The following is a 6,019-nucleotide window of genomic DNA, read 5'->3' on the forward strand; positions in this document are numbered from 1 at the left end:
GATTTATTCTGCCTCAATGTGCAAACATAATTCTCATTAAAATTAATAAGAATTGTACATATGCATCTAGGGAAGAAATAGACTCCTCCTAGATTCAGATCACCTCATTCTGGTTCATGAAGGAAAAAAATAAAAATAAAAGAGGCAGCGTCTGCCATGGAGGTGGGCGTGCAGCCAAGGAGTGTGATTTTAGATGCACAACCAGAGTGTTCGGTGGTCACCTGCACCATGTGTGAGGCACAAGTCCTTTTTTTTCTTCATTGCAAAAGCTTGTACAGGGACTGTAACCAAGCTCTAATTTGCTAAGCTTTTCTCGGCATTATAATTATTCCCATGATGTCTTCTCCAGAGCATTGAGAGAAACTGGGCCTTGCTTATGTTTGATTCCTAGTTTGTGGGTTTGGGATCATTTGTATTTATTGGAATCATTGGGCCATAATATTTGTCTATTCTTTCCTTTTGTAATGCTTCAAAAATACCTCTTATTTGACTGGCTAAGTGGTATTTAACTCCTGGTGTGTTTTAGGGTCTGAGAAATCAGCTTTTATTCTGGGGAAATGCAGCTTTAATGCACACATTGCTAAACTTGTGTAAATTCAACCAAACAACATCTTTCAACTGAATGAATCTGTGCAGCAACAGCATGAAGAAAGAGAAGCCGGCATCTATTAATCTGCTCATTTCTGTTGTTGCAACAATAAATCAACCACAAAATTATTATCTAACACATCTGAAGAATATCTTCTTTCTAAAAAGTAAATAACTCCCCAAATACTAAGTGTGCTTATCTGAATGTGAAGTTTGGGTCTATTCACCACTAAAAAGCAGGAGAGCCGGGCGGTGGTGGCGCATGCCTTTAATCCCAGCACTCGGGAGGCAGAGCCAGGCGGATCTCTGTGAGTTCGAGGCCAACCTGGGCTACCAAGTGAGTTCCAGGAAAGGCACAAAGCTACACAGAGAAACCCTGTCTCGGAAAAAAAAAACAAAAAAAAACAAAAAAGACAGGAGAGTATAGACATTATCGATTTTATCAACTTAGCTTCACCAATACAAACAGCATATTAAATCTGTCTTTAAGTTTTTAAAAAGTAGGCATGGGAAGCTGACTTTTCTTAAAGATTTATTCTAGTTTTTAAAAATTATATGTAAGTGTGTGTACCTGCACGTGGGCGTGTGTACATTAGTGCAGTAGCCCACGGAAACCAGAGGTCTTGGATCCCCCAGAGCTGGAGTTACAGACAGTTGTGAACTGCCTGATGTGGGTGTTGGGAACCAAACCAAACTCAGGTCCCCCAGAAGAGCAGCTGGTGCTCTTATCTGTGGAGCCACCTTTCCATTCCCAGACCAATTTTAAAATTAACCAAATACAGCTTAAGTTTGTACCAATAAAAATATGAGTGTAAGCCCTGGTTGGAAAAAGCCTGACTTCCTTGCTTGGCAGCTACAGCTCACTGGGAATGCAGGACAGTCAGAGAAAGGGTTTATAACTTGGCCTTTGGGTAAAAGGAATAACCAGAACCAAATGGCTTGCTCTTAAGTCCACTGATTGGGAAAGCCAGATACAAACAGCAGGCCACCAAAGCTTCTAGGAAAAGCATTCCCTCTACCCATGGGCTGAAAGAACACCACCCTCACAGGCCCAGGACCTTGGCACATTCAGGAACTTCTACCTCAGCAGAAATCCAGGGAGCTTCTTAGTAGGTAGTCAGCTTTCCAGAGGTTGGTAAGCCATCCAGAATTTCAAAAAATAAAAATAAAAATAAAAAAACCTGAAAGATTCCAGAGCTGGCCACTGGTGTGATTCAAGAGCCTAGCAAAGACACCAGCCAGGTTTGTCTGAAGACGCTAACCTATGTGCCATGGCATCAAGGCCTCATCAGCCAAAGACACGCTGTTGGTTCTTGAGATACTGGAGAACTGGAGTGGCTTTGGTTTTTATGGCATTTTTGTAGTAAATTTGTAAAATACCTTGGTTTAATTTGTGACTTTCCTGTAAGAAGTTGTTTATGCAGCATTTGTATTTAAGTAACTCCACATTCCACGTGACTGCAGTGAAGAACGCATGTGGCTCCAGGTGGTGACTGTGCAGAAGGGAGGGGGTCATTTGTTGCTTCCCACTGTGCAAATTTCTGTATATCAATGACATGAAGCATTATTAAAGCACTAGAATGAATAAGTAACTGATAAACTAGTTAAATCTACAGTAGTATGTGGGCTCTGTCTAGGGTGGTGATGCAAGTCATAATCACAATGCAACTTACAGTTCTTTAACTAAAAAAATACAAATGAAAATGAAAGGTCAGCCTGGCAGTTATAGAATACACTGTGTGCTTGTCGTTGGGATGTGTAACTTTGAATCTGCTTGGTTTTTTCCTAACTAGATTTTACTTTTATTCACAAATACTGTGTGCTATCCTTTGTATGCATCCTCATTCTACTACATACTAATGCACTGTGCAGCTGCCAATGCAAGCAAACACTGAATATCTATGCTGTAGAATAAAGTAAGTTATTTATACCACCACCCTATGCTGTTCATATTTCTGAACTAGTTAGTGAAATTTTTCATTGTATTGGGCATGCTGTTATAACGATGTTGAGTGTTTTTGTTTTCATGACGCTGCTGTTGTCTTCTCTAAAAGGTAATGATACAAGGTTTTCCATTCCCTTGAATCAGAAGTGAGTTTGCATGGAAGAGCGACACAGTTCAAGCTCATTGTACCTCTGCCAGTTAAGATGGTGTGGTGTCAGGTGCTAAGAAACAATTTCCACAAGTTAAAATAGCCCACTCTACAGGGAAGCTCAGTAAGACTCAGTAAAATTATAGAGGGAGACTCAATGCGACTCAGAAAGTTGACAACTCACAAGTCTCAAGAAGTCCCAGAAACTGTCTAATTTAGGAGGCTCTTCTCTCCCCAAGATTATATAAGCAAACAGAACTCTGAGAAGACCCTCTCCTTGTGGAACTGCCTGAAAGCCAGCAACAAGTGCTCTACTTCCACATTTTGAGAATCTTCACCCACGCCAGGGTGGGCTTTGGTAATGCAACTGCCTTTGAGTCGCTTATGTACCTGAAATTAGCCAAAGTCTTATAGGCAACTGCAGTAAAACCATCAATTCACCAAGGTGGACTCCAGCGGTATCGTTGCTTTGATTTGCTGTTCATTTCCATGTAGGTTGAGTGGATGTTTGTTCACATCCTCCCAGAAATAGTGTCATACAAAATCAAGTTATATCTGGTTACGATACTAGAAAAGGCCCTTTTGTAGAGATGGACTTCCAAGTGCTTTTAAAATTTATCCTAGTAACCTGGCATGGTGACATGTAACTTTAATCCCAGCACTCAGGAGGCAGATTCAGGTAGATCTCTGTGAGACCCTGGTCTACATAGTGAGCTCCAGGCTAGCCAGTACTACATAGTGAGATATTTCTGGAACATTTAAGACAATGATATATGTTGGATAAATCTATAAATAAACTTGTATTCATCTGACTTTTAAAAAATTATGTTGCATTTATTTAGTGTATATATTTGTATTGTGTGTGTGTATGTGTGCACATACGCACACACACTTTCCAGGGTGCATGTGTAGAGCTTAGAGGACAACTTGCTCAAGTCACTTTTCTCTTCCGTAGAGAGGGTTCCAGGGATCAAACTCAGGTTGTCAGGCTTGGTGGCAAGTGCCTTTACACACTGAGCCATCTCACTGGCCCCCATTCAACTTTAAAACAAATTAAGGACACTGGGTACACTTTTGACTAGGAGACACAATGCACTTCTTCCAGAAAACACCAAATGGCAGATGACGCCAGTGCAGCGGGAGGGCCCAGGGGCCCGGGATTAGGAGGCCGCAGCGGCTTCTACAGAGGATTCGGCAGCGGTCTTGTGGTCTTAGGGGCCACAGTTGTGATCGAGGCTGTGGCCGTGGTCGAGGCCTCAGGGCTCATGGAGGTAAAGCTGAAGACGAGTGGATGCCTGTCACCAACCTGGGCTGCCTGGTTAAGTACATGAAGATCAAGTCACTGGAGGAGATCTACCTGTTCTCCCTTCCCCTTAAGAGTTCAGAGATTATTAACTTTTTCCTGGGCACATCCCTAAAGGATGAGGTTCTAAAGATCATGTCAGTGCAGAAGCAAACTCAGGCTGGCCAGTGGACCAGGTTCAAGGCTTTTGTCCTATTGGGGACGATAATGGTCATGTTGGTCTTGGTGTTAAATGCTCCAAGGAAGTAGCCACTGCCATCCGAGGGGCCATCATCTTGGCCAAGCTGTCCATTGTCCCTGTGCGGAGAGGCTACTGGGGGAACAAGATTGGCAAGCCCCACACTGTTCCGTGCAAAGTGACAGGCCGCTGTGGCTCTGTGTTGGTGGTCTCATCCCTGCCCCCAGAGGCACTGGCATCTCTCTGATCCTGTGCCCAAGAAGCTACTGATGGTGGCCAGTATTGATGACTGCTACACATCAGCCAGGGGCTGCACTGCCACCCCAGGCAACTTTGCCAAGGCCACTTTTGATGCCATCTCTAAGACCTACAGCTACCTGACCCCAGGCCTCTGGAAAGAGACTGTGTTCACCAAGTCTCCTTATCAGGAATTCACTAACCATCTTGCTAAAACCCACACCAGAATCTCTGTTCAGAGAACCCAGGCTCCAGCTGTAGCCACCACATAAAGGTTTTTATACAAGAAAAATAAAGTGAATTAAATCTGCTAAAAAAAAAAAAAAAAGATACGATGCATCCAGGTTATGATATATGCTTAAAAGAAAATGTGTTCAAAAATAGAACACTCATGAGATTGTATAAACAAATAAATTAACCCTCTGCCCCAATGCTCACTTGCAACCAAGTCATCCAAGTCATTCACTGATCATAATTTCAAGTAAAACTAAATGGTGAGGTTCATTTTTTGATTGGGGTAGTTGCATTATGAGCCTGTTTATATCTGAGTAATAACTCTGGGGCCAAGGAAAAAATCAAGATTAATACAGTCTATACAATATTAATCTTTTACAGAATAATTTTATTTCTTACTCCAAAACTGATTTCAAGACAACGCCTTGAATGTCCCTTCCAATTGTCAGTGACAGTCTTATTTCCTGATTCTCTCTGTGTGCTAACTACTAGAAACTCTTCCTCCCCATCCTGAATCCTCTGTTATCTTCAAGTTCCCATCAGCAGACTTCCTCCATAGCAGACCCACTTCAATTCAAGATGGGGGGAAAAAGGAGCTATCCATGTCTTTGATAGTGATTTCTACTTTCTGAAGCAATTTATATTAGTAATGGACAGAAAAACATTGGAAATGTTTGCATTTTAGCTCATGCCACATTTTGCAGAATGCATACTATAAAACCATGTATGGTGATAGAGCACACAATTCTGAAAACTAGGAATTATAGATGTATTTAAAAAGTGAGTGTAATTACTTATTTTGAATGATTATGCAGTGGCAGAAAGTGGTTTATTTCAAATTACTTGTACGAGCTCAATTTTCCTCCTTAAATTGAACTATCACCCACAAAATACTTCTGTCTTCCACTTAGCCAAGGAAGTAAGGAGGCTTCACTGATATCCACATGGCCTCTCATGGAATAATTACTACATGTGTCCACAGTTATTTCTACATACCTGTAAAAGCAAGCCACATTTTTTAAATCCTAGTTATCTTAGTGCATGTGAACTCTTAGTCCCTTGCTGAGAAATGAACCAGCAGACTTAACTACAAATTGTCTAAATACGTAAATGTCAGATTAGTTAAATTCATTTCAAAGCTAATGGAATCCTAAATGGACAAGAATGGCATATGGATCAAGGGAGGGCATTAGCTTCCTAGAACTGGAGTTCTAGATGGTTAGAAGCCACCATGTGGGTGCTAGAAAACAGACCTAGGTCCTCTGCAAGAGCAGCAAGTGCTCTTAAACACAGAGCCATCTCTCCAGACCCTTACCTTGTAACTTTTATTAGCATTCCTTATCTAATTTCCTATTCTCACACAAATACTTCTTCTAAGTTCCTGCA

General features: G+C 41.6%; 1 pseudogene; it reads left to right on the forward strand.

The window, feature by feature from the left end:
- Positions 1 to 3,796: 3,796 nt before the first annotated feature.
- On the forward strand, positions 3,797 to 4,671 carry LOC131904545 (small ribosomal subunit protein uS5-like; annotated as a pseudogene).
- Positions 4,672 to 6,019: the final 1,348 nt, after the last annotated feature.

The sequence above is a fragment of the Peromyscus eremicus genome, chromosome 2 (genome assembly GCF_949786415.1).
Source record: "Peromyscus eremicus chromosome 2, PerEre_H2_v1, whole genome shotgun sequence".
Lineage (NCBI taxonomy): Eukaryota > Metazoa > Chordata > Mammalia > Rodentia > Cricetidae > Peromyscus > Peromyscus eremicus.